This window comes from Aythya ferina, assembly GCF_964211825.1.
Source record: "Aythya ferina genome assembly, chromosome: 5".
NCBI lineage: Eukaryota > Metazoa > Chordata > Aves > Anseriformes > Anatidae > Aythya > Aythya ferina.
In genome coordinates, this window is record NC_140301.1 from 53,656,119 (window position 1) to 53,673,486 (window position 17,368).

Consider the following 17,368-nt stretch of genomic DNA (forward strand, 5'->3'; position numbering starts at 1 on the left):
ACCTACTAATATAATTACTTTCACAAGTGAATGCTAATTTGAGGTGAGCTTGATAAAAAATTAATTATAAATATAAATTATATTATAAAAAATAATAACCAAATTGATGTACCTCATACCTTAAACTACAAGTTCAAATTGGAAGCAACCCTTCCCAAGGGCCACCTAAAGTTTTCATCAGACTGCCTTAACAAAGTGAAGTAACCAAAGACCAATCTGTTTAGAACTGCATAAAAACTGCTGACAGTTAATACAATGTAGATGTGTTTAGGAAAATAATTATGTATGTATTTCAATATGCACAGCATTACACCACATAAATAAATACACATGAATTTTCTTACTTCAGGCCAAAATGATCTTACATGATTTTTAAAGAAAGTGGCAATGATAGGATTGCAACAGTAAAGAAACATATGAAACTGGTGGCAGAAAAACTGGAAAACTATTTTCTCCTCAAAATATTCATGCTTAGTCTCCAGTATTCTGGACTCAAAACTCTGATTAATGAACAGTAGAGTTTAATTAAATCTGTTTCAAGTTTGTATCTCCCTTCAATACAGACATCTAAATCTGTGTGTATTTATATATAGGTGTGCATACCTTTATAAATGGCACAAGAGTAGAGAAAGGAAAAGCATAAGAGTTAAAATCTCCAGCTTCCTTCTGCCACTTAGATGATCACAAGAAGATGTTTTAAAGATCATCTGTCCTCTTTATCCCTTAGTCCTTCATCTGTAAAATAAGAACATGTGTTTATCTCAAAGGGAAGAAATTTATTTAGTAAGAGTGGTTACTAAATCTGAGCTCCACTAGACTATGGCAACCTACTACCAGACAAAAGAAAACTTCTAGCAATAATGTATAGCTACAGTGAAGTACACTAAATAGGGGAACATTATGAATTTTAATAGGATCTGGAGAGAGAGAGATCCATGGGTGCTTTAAAAATAATTTGTTTGCAAGCACTTTAAACTTGTTTCCACTCTTATCTTCATCACAATAAATGAAATATATTGTACAAAGAATTCAGACAAAAAGTACTTCCTAATATGGTATAGATTTTTTGTACCGCTAGATTTGAACTCATTATAATGTAAACACCTGAACATTGATAAAACAGAAGGTAAATATGGCCCCTTCAGACTATATCTGTCTTGAAGTGATCTGTTATTTTCTTGATAGAAAGACTTTTTTAAAGCAGAATTACCTGTAATATAAGTTGAATGCACCCTTATCTCCTTTCAATGCATAGAATTGATTATACGTGATGTCACAAGGATATTTTTACACCATTTAGATATTAAAGTAACTTTAAGAGAAGAAAAGAAGCTGTATCTCTTCCATATATGGCTTACCTTACAAAAGTAGAAAGAGAGTGTAGTTCCCAACGTGTGATACTCCATGTTTTTGAAATTGCAGCCCTTAGAGATTTGTTTGGCATGGAATTAAAACCACCAGCAAATTGCTAGTGGTAAAACATTGCATGAACATTGTTTCTTGCAAAATATTGGAAATAACTATTGTAGCATTACTCAACAGTTAAGCAACCTCTGTTTACTGTAAGTATTAGCTCCTTGAACAACGTGTCCTGCATACGTAAATTCATCCCTTTTGGATCCAAATTCCCAGCTCCTAACACTTGGATCATAAAAGTAAAACAAAAATATATGAACAAGCCTTCTTGCACACTGGTCTAATGTCTGCAGCTGAAAGAAACTGCTTACTTCAAATAAATGAACAATAAACTATGGCTAAAGAGAACCATGCTTATTTTTCAAATCATTCCATGCAAACAGTTCTAAAAGGATACATTTCATTTACTGGAGAAATATGATTTCATTTTGCTTGTTGCATACATCTGACAATCAAATTGTGTCGTGACTCTTCTTAGGAAAAGTAAGTAGAACACTCTCAACCATATATTCCATCATCTCCTTTAGGTCCACTCAATATGTATTTGAGAAAAAGAGGGCTAACATGTTCCTATTCTCTCTCCATTTATGATGGAATAATATACTGGGAAAATAATTGAAAAATTTGAAGAATCTCCACAGGTGTGAATGAGCTTAATATACTGACAGCAGAACTCATTTAATTTCTTCCCTTCTCCTCTCTATAAGACTAGATCCACCATACTAAATATTGGCTCTTCTGAGGGGGCAGAAACAAAGCCATGTTTCATTCCATCCTCTCTCTAACATACTTCTGTAGCAACGTAAAGTATAAGGAAACAAGCTTGACTTGTAACCTTAGGTCCAATTTCCTTATTTTCCTCTCTCAGATTTTTTAGATTGTTCCCTGTTTGTGGTAAAGATGGGTTGGAACAAGTCTTCAGGACTGAAATCCTTCCAGCTCAAAACCAGCCTTACAATGGAGCTGGTACTGGCTCATCTTAGAGTTTCAGGTTCGTTGACCCTCAGCAAGTTTGCAGATGACACCAAACAGGGTAATGAAGTCAACACAGTGGAGGAAAGGGATGTCATTGAGAGGGACCTTCAAGGTCTTGAGAGGTGGGTCCATGTGAACCTCATGAAATTCAACAAGACCAAATGCAAGGTCCTGCACCCAGCTCCTGCTAGAACATGTCCAGAGGAGGGCCATGATCCAGCTCTCTAGCTGGAGCACCTATCCTATGAAGAAAAGCTGAGAGAGTTGAGACTGTTTAGCCCAGAGAAGAGAAGGCTCTGGGGAGACCTTATGGTGCCCTTAACATATATGAAGAGGGGCTACAGAAAAGACAGGGATTAAAAATTAGTCACAGATGTAGAGGCAGGATAAGGGATATTGGCCTTAATCTAAAAGAGGGTAGATTTAGTAAAGAATTGCTTTCATATATCTAATCTATGAGGTGGTGAGGCACTGGAACAGATTGCCCAGAGAAGCTGGGGATGCCCCATCCCTGGAGGTGTTTAAGGCCAGGTTAAGGCCAGAGCGACTTGGTCTAATAGGAGGTGTCTCTGCCCATGACAGGGGGGTTGGAATTAGATTATCCTTAATGTCACTTCAAACCCAAACCATTTATGATTCTATGATTTCTAATGCAATTTTCCTATTTTATTCCAAACATGCATTTTGACAAATAAACAAGAAGTGGTGAGCTTTTATACAGGTGCTTTTGCATATATTTTTCCATTTCTAAACCATCATTACAAGTAATGATTGCAATAATAAAAGCACAACTCTTAGAGGAGAGCTTGTTATTTAATTACTTCACTGTGGTTGACAGCTAACATGCAGAAAATTAATTTTGATCCTACATTAATCCCAGAAGCTTAACAAAACTGTAATCTGGGAAAGAGCACAACCATCTTCTCTGTAAACTGAGAGGAAAGAATGTCACAATACATTTAGCACATAGTATGCCAGCAGCAGTAAAGCAGAGATGGGAGTTAGCACCTGCTTAAGAAAGGAACAAGCAAGCTAACACAGGGAGTTGGGGGAATTTCCCACTAAACTACACCATATAGAAAGTAGGTCACGTTTACTCTTTTGAGAATGGTGAAAAGAAATAAAATTCTGAATTATATATGAACCATTACTTTTGATTTTCTTCAACTCCACCGCCTCCCAGGAACGTTGCAGACTGAAAAATCTGGATTTTACAACTCTGGCAATTATCTAAGTTAATACCATAAAGTTCTTTGTAACAATTTTCATTATTGCTAAGGGTCTGTCTTTCTATTTTATTTCCCTTTACACTTCTTTCTGTACCCCTTGCTCTGGATTTAGCATTTGCCTGTAGAAGTTTACTCCAGATATAATTTGGCACACAAACATCTTACGAAAAGGCTTTAGCTAAAATAGATCTTAAATATTTCTGCAATTTAACTTAGTTAATTCTCTTGCCAGGTGTTGCTGGCAGGAAAAATGGTCAGGTTCAAATATCTGAGGGGTCTTCTTAAAACTAATAGATATGATTTGCTTAAGCAACCCACCCAGAAACCTGGGAAAACTAAATATCTTCTTTGCGTGAGCTTGTGTGAATTCTTTTCTATTCTGAAACGTGGAGTCTGTGTACAAAACACACAAAACATTATGTGGGGAAAAGGAGAACTTCAGATTGATAACATACAGTAAACACTAGCATCTACAAATAGGGACAGCAAAGCTATCTGATAGTAATGTTGAACTTAGGAGTCACATTTTGTCAAATATAAAGTAGTAGGCTAAATGTAAAACTGATTACAACACTTCCATGGAACAGATGAAACAGTAAAAGTCAGCACCCAAAACAGATGCCTAGAAAAAGAACTAACCATTGCAATTTTCCTTGGGGATTAAGAGCAAATTCAAGGCAATGATCACTGTTCAGTGGAGAACAGGAAAAAACACATGCACACATAGATTAGGTGGCAGAAAAATCCCAGAGACAACTAGAGAGCAGGTAAGGTGATTTTAAGAAAGAATTTAAGCAAAAAAAAAGAGGTGGTTATAGTAGATCATTGTCCAAGGAGAGTACTAAAACAATGAGTCTCCCATGTTTACTTCTTATAGTATTCAAGGGAAATGGCAGTCCGTAAATATTCCTTGTACATAGACAGAATTGCAACAAAGAACAATTATATTTCCTCATCCTTTTGCAAAAGCACTTCCCCCAGATACCAACTAATCACCTAAAGTTAGAAAGAATGAAAATAATAATAATAATAATAATAATAAATCAAAATAATGCAGCAGTCTAGCACCTGAGTCCGTCTTCTCCCAGAGCAAAGACTTTTGTAACAGCATTTCCCTTCACCTGCTGAGCAACAAATTACTGCCAGTTTGGTCTCAGCAAAGTAGTTTAAAAGCATTTATAGGCAAATCTATTCCCAAGGAAAGTTCTTCCCTAACTTGTTGTTGAGAGTCTACTTCAAAATTAAGCCTTGACTTACAAAGTGGAAGACACCCTCTCCGTTCTTGTCAGTGGGATTCACCCCCACATTCCCCAATCCTCACAGCCTCACAGCTCCTCACAGTTGAAACTCCACCACCCAGTGCAGTCTATATATTCAAAGGGTACCTTCCTGGAGCAGATGCAGCTCCTCAGAAGAGTTCATCCACCTCCACTGATGCTTGCTCTGGCTTTTGTGAAGAGCCATCTTGGCAGCGGCTCCCACAGCTACGAAAGCTGCACTTGAAGGCGTAGTCTGGGGCAGCAAAAGGTTAATAGCATCAAAGGCCCTGAAACGTAGTCTTTACCATCTGCAGACACTGAATTGTCAAGGCAGAAGTTCTGTTCCAGTTTTATAAATCTAGAACTATTTTAATTAAGAAATCTGGTGTTTTCTTATGTTTCTACTCAGCATGTGACATATGGAAGATGCCTACAGAGGTTAATCTTGTGAGACCCACAATAACAAAGAGAATATGATTTACAAAGAAACAAAGAAACATGGGCAAGAAACAAAGGAAATCATCAGCATGGAGTGATGCCAGCCATCAGGAATGGTGAATTTTCAGATAAAATCCTTGGGCAGGCATTAAAATTGTGGAAGCAAGAATGGAGGCTCCATACAGAATTTATATTGGAAGATGACAAAAATCATTGTTATAACATGTTTTTGTTTTGTTTGTTGGTGTGGGTTTTTTTGTTTGGTTGTTTGTTGTTTGTTTTTTTTTTGGGGGGGGAAGATTAGCAGGGCACTACTCTTGGGGGAGGGGGAAGAGGGGGAAGATCATCAGATCATCACGGCACTATTCTTGGAACAATGCCTTAAATATTGGAGCCCATCATGAAAATATTTAATGAGCCCAGAAAGAACAGTAGAAACAAAAATGTTATGTTTTGCCTTTACCTGAGTAAATATTTGTATTTAATAGCAGGGCAAAAAAATGTTTATATTGCACAGCTCACACTACTGACACCCACATGTAATCTTAGAAAAGGCAAAAACAAAATCTTTTTTACATTTGTAAAACCTAACCTTAGAGAAATGTCACTCACTGAAAAAAAACAGCTATAGTGAGCATTGAAAGGAACATAAGAATAATGGATTGGTGCAGACCAAGTGCATAAACTCCAGCCTATGCAAATAGTATGAAGAATGCAGATGTCATGTATTGTAGTTGCCATCTAATGCATGTGCTACAGACAGCAATTTGACAGAAAAATTAAGTGCCAGCCTATACACAGCAGGGACAGTAACAGAGGAAAGAGTATCTTCATATACCACTGATATGCAAGGAAAAACACAGGCAACAACTCTTGCTGTTTCTGAGACTATCTGCAAAGACCTCTACTGAAGGGAAAGCAATCTGCAGTGTGAAATAGCAGATGCATAGAAACTTTCTGTATATTTATTACAGAAAAAGGCAGACAGAAACTCATCTGATATATTTACTGTTACTCTATTAAATCAGTAATCAGTTCAAATCAAGCCAGATGGCAGAGCCAGATGCATTTTCATGCCAGCTACATCAATGGAGTAGCAAGACCAGGTGCTGATGAGGTACAAAAAAAACCCTGTTTGAAGACCAATAGGCCAAAGTAAACTGTGGATAATAAGCCCATGAAATAAGTGATAATACCTGTCAGATTTGGTAGCAGAGACAATAAAATTTTACTTAAAAGGGACCACAGTCCTTTCAGTAGCTGATACCAAGAAATGCTTCACAGCTGAGAACGGGCATGTCAGAAATAATTAGGGAAGCACAACTCTTGCCAGAGACAAGCTCCAGTTCTGAATGTAGATAATGCTGTGTGAGATGTGCAAAAGTTACAGTAATCCTTGCAATAGAAGAAGGCTTTGCAGCTTCACTCAGTTCCAGTTTCAACTAGGAACTGGTTGGAACAGAGCTTCACTTTTATTGATGCAAACTCCATGGTCCAACCATACCACTCCAATTTCTGGGAGAAATATCATTTGAAGGACACAGACAAGAAGTCTAATTTGGAAACTGAAAGTTTGGCAAAACTAGCAGACTGTGCTCAAACTATTATTTTCTTTATTTATATTTTTCATACTCTACCCTTTAAAGATCATGTTTTCAAATGTTGTTATGCAGCTGTTGTAGTCAGAAAGATGATTCTAAAAGTATGGTCCTTATATTATTGTGGTCCTTATATTATCCTATAAAATCCCAAAAGACAGGATTTTAAAGACAACAACACATATCACACAGTTCAGACTAAAGATAATAAGAGTTGCATCTCAAAAATCTTAAACTTCCTCTGCTTCTTTCTTGATTTGATGTTTTAATCTTGCATCAATTCCTGTTTATTAATATACTGTTTATAAAAAAAAAAAATAATAATTATTCCTGACTTTTTACTTTATTCTTGACTCATCTCTTCATGTTTTAAGACACTACTCATAGGAAGTGATACTACAGATAGGAAGCAGAAGTCAATTAACTTTACTTTTCTAGAGGTACAAGAATATAGGAAAAGACATGAAAATGAACTGTGCTGTTTTCCCCACATAACCATCTGTGACAGAAGACCATCATGTGAATAGAAACCCCTAATTCACTCACGGCTTAACTGATGTTCAAATATTACTTAACTATCATTCAATTGATTTATGATACTGGCCAAGGCCCACAAGTGATAACTATTGCGTATTACAAGCAGACCAGATTGGCCAGATCATAAACCGTTAAAAGAAACCCCAGTTTTAGCCCAATAGCCTCAGAGGTTTGGCAGATTAGAAATCTTGCATGTTATGCAGAATATTTTCTTCTAAAGAATTTCCACAGTTCCTCAGAACAGATTAAACATTAGATGTGGTGTTTCCACTCTACAGAGATCAATTGTTTTGCTTCTCAGTGCAACTCTGGCTAATATCCTAAAAGAAGACAAGAGTTGCCCTCTCCTCAGGATGGCAAACACATCAGCCATGGCAGAACAGTGTAAAGCAAAGTGCAACACTTCTGTCCAGGTTCTTTCATTGAAATAAAATCTATTTTGAGTGATATGCTGTACACTTCTCAAGACAGGCTGTCATTAGCTTCATGTATTGACAAAACCAAAAATATGTATTCACAATTTAAAACTAGTAATAACAATTCTGCCTTCTGTTGAACACCATATGAAGGTCACAGCACTGCTGACACCCAGATTTTCTGTTCTCTGTTTTACACAGCTGCGTACAGATAAAGTGGCTCTTGGTTGCCAGATTCTGAGATCAGGCTCTAAGCAACTATGACATCAGCAGCTGCCAAAAGACATTTGATTCCTCTATTGTGAAATGTCAGGTTGGTTCTGGGACATGGTGAAAAGCCAACTCAAGTTTAGAAAATTCTATAGTGAGTTACTGTTTGATACCAAATAACAATCTCTCCTGATGCTGCTGCAAATCACAGGGTATCCAAGGACATCTAACACTATCACCAATTTCTACTCCTTTTGCAAAATACTGCTACAGAGCTACATGTATCCAGACTACAGAAATTGCCTGTGAGAGAATGGAGACCCAGGCAACTCATTGTCAGGAATATGAATTAAGAAGCTGAATCTGATAAGTAAAAGGAGCCATTTTTAACACGAGTTTTGTGCTCTCCTGTCTTCCACACCTACAACAGTTCCCTCAAAGCAAGTAATAATCATCATGTCTCCAAAGTATTTTCTCCTGCAAACTTCTGATATTAGAAAAGCCAACAGACATTATAATTTGAAGGTCTCATTTTCAAGAAAGAAATACTAGTGCAAAGATAATTTTTATTTGCTTGAAAGAGCATGTGGTAGAAGATACAATGTCTTTGTATTTTGCCAGTGGCCGCAGACACTAAAGAAATATCAAAGTTATCAGAAGCAAAAAGGTGACAGTGAATACAGTTTGGGATTCAGTGGACCAATAAGATGCTCAGATTCTTTTTTCTACTTTTGACCTCAGTCTTGTGGCTTTCCAAGATTCAGACTCTGATTATTTCTGGACCACAGATGAAGCTGTCTTCCACAAGTAGAGGTAGAGGTCTGGATCAAGTTAAATTGGCCATGGTATAATGAAGATGGGAACCATGATGCACTGAACATTTTCTTACCTGTATGAAGTGATACCCCTACAGCTATACCTTTCATGGAAGAGGAAAAACAGAGTTAAGAGTCTTACTGGGTATTTTACTGGAGGTAGATTACCAAGAATAGCCAGCAGGATTTTGTTTATGATACAGATAGATATTTCTGGTGCTGACACATTGAATACTCTCCCCTTTGTCTCCAGATTAATTCTGATGAGCAATATTCTTGCAACACAAAATTTCCAATAAATATTGAATGACTAGCCTATGTCCTGAGTATCTATGTTTGATTGCAGCCTGATATTTAGCAAATTTTTGCATTGTTCCTGAGCAATATAGTATTTTGGGCAGGTTCTCCATGCAGTTTAAATGACTAAATATTTCCTCCTGACTTTCTGACACTAATTTAAATGCCTAAATGAAACTACTGCTTATTTCAGCCAGAGAGGGCATCACTCACCAAAAGTATGAGTGATGACACTATGACCAACTCACTACCTTCAAATCAAAGCAGTAAAAGGTAACAGAGGGCAGTTTCTCAAACCAGCAGTCTGTGCTTATTAGAAGCAAGGATTGCTTGATTGGTAACATAAATTCTATGCTGCAAGACTGGTCATGATGCCTAACACATATGCTTTTAATTAACTTTATCTCTCTCAGCTTTGACTTTGGAAAAGAGGACTGTTGTGCAAAAGAAAAAAAAATAATTTCCAATCTGTGTCATTTGATACCTACTTTGTCTGATTATAGATACTATGGAAAGCACTCATGAACTCCACAAAGGTGTGTGGAAAGGTACTCAGAATGCAGAGTACCAGAGTAATCTTAATAGAGGGGTTGTCTTCTCATTTAATCGTGTAGTAAGATGATAGGGACAACAATACTGTGAAATTTCCAATGACATCTACATTTATTCAGATATGCTGAATACTTGGTCATTTTTAAATATAAGATGAATTTATAAAGACCCTCCCATACTATATTTGATCAGTTCAAGTATCTAATTAGCCCAGGACCCATTTCTGGTGGTGTTCAGAAGTGGATTTCCAGGGAAGACTGTGATAACGGTGCGATATACCTCAATAATTCCACAGAAAATTTTTATAACCTCCAGCGATTTGTGGCAGAGCAGTTTCTGAAATAGAAGGAGCATCTCTATCTTTAATAGTCCTGGATATTTCTTTCATTTCATCCAAGAACTTTTTGCATCTAAGTGTTTTAATAACCACAACATCTCATGGCAGAGATCTTCACAGTTTAACAATGCCATTTGAGGCAAAAATAACTTCTTTTGCCAATTTTGAAATTGCCACTTGCTGATTTCATTTTATATACCCTAGTTCTTCCTATAATCCTTTGCAGACAAATCTTATTTTGACTATTCTGAATGACTTAATGTTGCCAGTAAAATAAGATACCTCAAGATTTTCTCCTTCTCATTTCCAGGCTGCTTATTAATGTCAGGAACAGTGCAGGCCACAGGACAAATCCCATGGATACTTCACTGGTAGCTTCCTTCCTCTGTCTGAACTGGTCATTTATTGCTGATTTCTGCTTTAGGTCTTTTAACCAGCCTTTACCTATGTGAAGTCTTTTTCTTTTATCCTGAATTCTTAGTTTTTTTAAAAAGCTTTCAGTAAATCACAAACCAAGTAGGTTATATCAACCATAATTTCCTTATCCACAAGTTTTCTGGCTTCTCTGAAGGATGGTACTAGATTTGTGAGGCATGATCTCACTTTACAAATCCATGTTGATTCACTGCCAACATGCAATATTCATCCCTGTTTCCACTGATTGTTCCAAAAAGTTTCTAATGATTTTACATAAAACAGTAATTTATCTCCTTTCTCTAGAATCCTTGGGTGAACACCATATACTGCTGTTCTTTACTGTCAATTTATTCTGTAAGTGTTTCTACCAAAACTAGCTATATGGAATCTAATAGCATCCTGGAAACAACAAGCTTTGCATTCCTGAGTCCTTACACAATTATAAAGTTATGATTATAGCTGGGTAACCAATAGCTAGAGCAAAACCTAAGACAAATTAATGGGATTTGGTGAAATAGGCTTTTCTTATCCTTAATGATCACGTGGAATCCAACAGGACACAGGCTTCTTCAAGCCTTATTTTCTGCACTCAAAAGTCAATTCTAATCTAGCCTGAAATGTAATTGTAGGACTAATCCCTACAGGAAAATGTGAACTTGAAACATCAGTCACTGACATCATCCCTTGTCCTAAGATTTCAGGTCAAGCCTTTTCCTACCTCAAACTTGAGATAAACTCCAGCCATCTTCCTACTTAATAAATGGGCAGTGAACTAATTCTTGCAGCTAAAACACATTAAAGGCACTAGTTGTATCATCACCAATAGTCTTTCTCAATCTCTGCCCCTCCCAAATCCACACAGTTTGTTTTCATAAGAAATCAGAATAACGTCCTTTACCTTTTATGACACTAACCTGCTTCCTATCCCTGAAGCCATTCCAGATTCAGTGACAAGCTGGGCTCAGGAAGCCTTTTCTTCTTAACTCTGCTCCCGTTTTTAAGCAAAAACTGAAATGCAGCCAAGGGACTGATTCATGAAGAAAAACTGATTGAGTCATTAACAACCAACCTTATTTCTTAGCTCTGTTGGTCCTAAACAATCAAACTGTGAGTTTGACGGATACAGCCTCCCTCTTTTGGGCCATAATGCCAGCCTAAACCTAAGCCTAAAATTTATTAATTCAAAGTGACCAATCTTCATGGTAAATCTTAATATAAAGTATTTGTTCCTGATTATGCAAACTTAAATCCTATCTTTGCCAGTCTGGCAGAATGCAAGAATAAAAAGGCTTTCTACCTTCTTTTCTGAAAGCATGATTCTATCCCTAGCCCTAAAATTAACATGTACTGTAGACAGAGGATGAAACTGTATTGGAATACCTAATATGAAGCATATGCTCCTGCCTACACCATAATACTTCTACCTCTGAAGACCCCACAAAAAGCTATTATAGATATGTTTTTTTCCAGTTCCCTAGCCTTATCCCAAACCTTCCTTAAATGGAAAATTTGTCCAGGAATACTGAAAATAAAATATTTGCTTATGACTTTGCCAGCCTTCTCCCAAACCCTTACAAATCCAGCAGTAAATCAGACTTGATACAGCCCTCCTTTCCAAAAGCCTAACCCTATCTTCTACCAATCCCTACAGGAAAATAAAAGATATTATTCCCCAATTATATCAGCATTCTTATTCTTGCCAGTTATGTGGATCTGAGGTTCTAACAGAAGAGGTTCTCAAGGCTTTTTTTTTTTTTTTAAATCCAGATCTAACCATAAGGTTACCTATACCCAAAAGCTCTACCAGAAAGCAAACTGTGCATTCCGTCTTCCGTTCCTGATGACTGGGTAAGAATCTCAATTTTAGATGAGCTTTTCAAACCTTGTTTGCAAATTCTAATCCAAACCCACTATTTGGAAATCAGTACTCCAGAATAAAGTTCAAGAACTGGTGAATTACACTGCAGTGGCTATTAAAATGTTTCTTCCGAAAGATTAAAGGGAAGTTAAACAACATTAAGGCACTGGGTCAGGCAAAGCTGTTTTTATAAGTACATTGGACTATGTTTATGATGAATCTTTTAAACACCAAAATAGCGTTTAGCACTAAACAAGCCATAAATAAGGTTTGCCCTATGAAACTCACTGTATAAAATATAGCCTTGGAGGAAACAAGATGCTGTAGAAAGCTTAAAAGAGGACACTGGCAATGTGATTTCATTGCAGGTCTGTCTGACCTACTTGGTTAACTACATGTTGGGAGTAAAGAGGATTTTTTAATGATATTGCTAAGTATTAATGTGCCTTACAAAGACATGAATGAGATAGCAGGATCCTGTATATCAAATTCAGAGGTTAGTTTGAACTTGGAGCACTTAGCAGGCAATCCAAAGATGGGAATGAGAGATAGAGGAGATGTGAGAACCTCCATGTATTGTTTCTGCCTTCACTTATTAAATAGAAAAAAGGTACATTCCATACAGCAACAGATTTGTGGTTCTGGCAGACATACAATCAAAGTCAGCTATGTTGCCACATCATTCAGCCTTACACATCCCAAAGTGATGACAGAAACAACCGCCAATGTGGCTGTAAAATACTGGTCAGTCTTTTACTTTGTCTGTATCTCCACTGCTAACATTTGGCAACCCAGAAAGACCTGTTTTAAAAGGGGTTTTAAACAGCACTAAAAACTGCATTACCCATTATGTGCAAGCAAAACTGAAAGGAGAATTTTGGAAACATCTAGTTGTATCTCTACCAAGTTGCCATCTAACAATTACTCCAACCTACGTCAGATGACAATTTAACTTTAAAATGCAGATGAATTACCAAAAAAAAAAAAAATGTATTACACTATTCTTATCTTTGCAAAAGAATCTTTCTCTGTAGAAATAACACTTTTCACCAACTGTGTGTGCACTGTTCCACACACACAATGACATAACACTACAATAAAGTAAAGCCAGATTCCACTGGAAAGACAAAAATTCATTCAAACCACCTGCGCTGAAACACTGAGTGTACCCTGCAAGAATAGCTTCCATGACCTTGTAAGAAGGGGAAGCAATTTATCATTATCAACCCCGTGATATCTGAACATAACTTTGCAATTCAGAAATGTGCTCTGTGACTTTCACAGGTTAAAATACTTGTTAAAAACATGTGTACTGTTGCTAAGAGAAATGACATGTTTGGCAAGGATATGTGAGTGATAACTGGAGATTGTTGAAAATAAATTAGATTTGGCTTACAGGTTGTTGTTGTTTTGTTGTTTGTTTTATCTTTTTTAAAAATTTTCTTCTGAATCTTTAGTAATAGTTACCAATAAAATGCAAAGAATTAAGTAGCACAAACTCAGTATATACACACCCAAAGGTGAATTTCCTATGAAGTGCCATCACCTGAGATAGAAATATGCAATTTAGATAAACGAATTTAGAACCTTTACATAAATGTAAATTAAATATCTTCCATTTCATATATGAATTTAAATAAAGCTTTTCTTCTGCAGTAGGTAACACTGGTTCAGATTCTCAGCTCTTCACAGATCATTGTGCCAGCATGCCTTGTCTGTTCGTAATTCCAATTCTGGTATAAGTGAGCTGGGATTTAGGTCTTATCAGGCTCAGCTGGTAGAAGAACATGACTGGAAATCAATTCCACAGGTTATAGACTTCTGTGAAATCCTAAAATAAATAAATAAATAAATAAATAAATAAAAAGTGCTTGGAAGAGAAATATCACAGAATCACAGAATCACAGAATTTCTAGGTTGGAAGAGACCCCAAGATCATCAAGTCCAACCTCTGACCTAACGCTAACAGTCCCCACTAAACCATATCCCTAAGCTCTACATCTAAACGTCTTTTAAAGACTTCCAGGGATGGTGACTCCACCACTTCCCTGGACAGCCTGTTCCAATGCCTCACAACCCTTTCAGTAAAGAAGTTCTTCCTAACATCCAACCTAAAACTCCCCTGGCTCAACTTAAGCCCATTCCCCCTCGTCCTGTCACAAGGCACGTGGGAGAACAGGCCAACCCCCACCTCACTACAGCCTCCCTTGAGGTACCTATAAAGAGCGATAAGGTCGCCCCTGAGCCTCCTCTTCTCCAGGCTGAACAAGCCCAGCTCCCTCAGCCGCTCCTCATAGGACTTGTTCTCCAGGCCCCTCACCAGCTTCGTTGCCCTTCTCTGCACCCGCTCAAGCACCTCCATGTCCTTCTTGTAGTGAGGGGCCCAAAACAGAACACAGTACTCGAGGTGCGGCCTCACCAGAGCTGAGTACAGGGGGACTAACACCTCCCTAGCCCTGCTGGTCACACTGTTCCTGATACAAGCCAGGATGCCGTTGGCCTTCTTGGCCACCTGAGCACACTGCTGGCTCATATTCAGCTGACTATCCACCATCACTCCCAGGTCCTTCTCTGCCTGGCAGCTCTCCAACCATTCCTCTCCCAGCCTGTAGCTCTGCTTGGGGTTATTGCGCCCCAGGTGCAAGACCCGGCACTTGGCCTTGTTGAACTTCATGCAGTTGACCTCAGCCCATAGGTGCAGCCTATCCAGATCCTCCTGCAGAGCTTTCCTACCCTCAAGCAGATCAACACATGCACCTAACTTGGTGTCATCTAACTTGGTGTCATCTTACTTGGCGAACTTACTGAGGGTGCACTTGATGCCCTCGTCCAGATCATTGATGAAGATATTAAAGAGGACCGGCAAATATGATGTTACTGAACTATTTTGCGTGTAGTTAAATGGTACTATAGAAATATGCAGACAATGACTTCATAGAAATGAAGTTGTTACTTCAAAACTCTAAGCTCTGCAAACAGTACAGTTCTAAACCATTCCTTAACTAGAAGCACATGATTCAGCTTCCATCAGCTTCCTTTGGTTTCCTACATGGTTTATAAGCTAACTGTTAGACTAGATCAGTTATGTACCATACTCTGAAGATCAAGGGCAGTCCTTTAACGAGGTTCTTAGTACTAACATCTCGGACAGTGCTTTGCTTCTTTAAGCATTATATGTATTTTTAAGTAAAAACAAAACAAAACAAATAAATAAAAAAATAAAGCCTCATTGTTGTTCTGCAGACATTGCTTTCAGAGAAAAACAGCTACAAAACTTTTGATAGAAAGAGTCAAGTATTACTTGGGATTTTCATGCATTCAGATGCCAAAATTCTTTAAGAACCTGTGCATTAGTTGTAGACTTGACCTTAGCTAACCCTAAGAAAGCCACAGGCACGTCTCCTTTTCCTACTGGAAGCTCCTTTAATTGGCAGGTTCACAATGAACACTTTTGTTTGCATCCTAAACATGCAGAACACAATTAAAATATTTGATACTTTCATCCTGAAAGAGAAGCAAAGAATACATTTGTTTGTTTTTTTTGTAGCCCAAGTCATTACACATTTAAATAGCATCAGTCAAACACTTAAGGAACTTGTTTTACAAGGACTCAAAAGATTCCCCACTTAAAATTATATGGATTTAGCTTGGTTTAAAAATAGACATTTTTGTTTATTTTCCACTCAATTGCTCTACTATTTGGTTCTCTTTCCTTGCAAACAGTCTCTGAGTATTTTACTACCCTCTACTGTATGGAAATTAAAATGTGCAATACTTTGTAGTGGACTATATGCTACTAGCACCCCTTAAGAGCTCCCTATCAGTTGGGACATTGAGTGGGTGGATTCAGAGTCATTGGAGGTATGGGATCCAGTTTGATTCGTCACATGAGGTTCCTAGTGTCTATGGTGTGGATAGCAGAGAGCAAAACTTTCTTGACAACTCTGAGGTAGTAGACTGTTACTGGAGTAGCATAGTTACTGGGTTTGTATAGTGCATATCAACATGTTTCCAAAGCAACTAAAAGTGCTTTGTGAAGCAATGAGTCAGATCCTGGTTGTGCAGTAACCACACACAGGGATTTATGTTTTCAAAACCTATCTGTCCAAGAGAAGCATACTGCTATATAGGTCTTTGGCACTAAATGTATTGGAAAGCCACTGAATCAGACTGAACACCTCTAAAGCCATGTAAGCAACACTTGGTGTACTACTGTGTACCAGCACAACCCACATAATATTTACTCACTTGGGCTGCTATGTAATGTGATGAAACTCTCCACTCTCTGCTGAGCCTCATGGCCTCTCCTGGTAAAGCGCATAACTTCAAATTGCCCACACACTTGCACAAGATTATGCACATTCCACATGCGGGTTGTAGGTCAGAAAAAGTGCACAATGAAGTCTTGCTCACCCACCATCAGAAGCCAGAGCTGATCATTTCTCTCCTAGCTTCTTCACAAGATGATTTGCCAGCACATCTCCTTGTTTTTTCCATGCCGGAAGAAAAGGGAGTTAAGTTTGTGCCCAGTGCATTTCCTCTCCTGCTGCAGTTCACACTGGGTTAGTTAACTTGAACTAGTTCAAACGAGTTCAAAACATCAGCTTTCCCTGATGTCACCAGCTTGGTGGCTGGTTCCCCACAGTCCAGCCCCACCTGCCTTGTTGTGTAGCAAGGTGGTCTTCTCCTTGCACTCCCCAGCTATTTGTCCTAGCCATGCTGCCTGGGAGGTAAACCTAGCTTCTTGAGTGTTTGCAAATTCACTGAGTCTATCCCAAAATGTTTTTTGTTTTGTTTCATTTTTGTTTTCTAATTCATGTCTTGTTTAAAATATCACACACCTGTCTTTTCTGATTTCAAATGCAAAATTTAATAATTTAGAAATTTCAAGATCTTCTTTGAAAGAAGTACATTTCCCAAATAGCTATTTCCCAATGACTGCAAGGGTAGTTTGTACAGCTTGGTCAGTAGGCTTGACAATATTTTAGGTATATTTTTCCCACATTGAACTACA

General features: G+C 37.8%; 1 long non-coding RNA gene across 5 annotated transcripts in view; it reads right to left on the reverse strand.

Annotated features, from left to right (window-relative positions):
- Positions 1-17,368, reverse strand: part of LOC311437606 — a 161,950-nt gene that overhangs the window by 24,614 nt on the left and 119,968 nt on the right. For 4 of the 5 annotated variants that reach the window (XR_014693578.1, XR_014693579.1, XR_014693580.1 and 1 more), the window contains one exon: positions 604-735. This is a non-coding gene — a long non-coding RNA (uncharacterized lncRNA). Of the gene's footprint in view, positions 1-603; positions 736-14,032; positions 14,186-17,368 lie in introns of those variants that run through there. The other variant, XR_014693582.1, reaches the window with a different exon arrangement.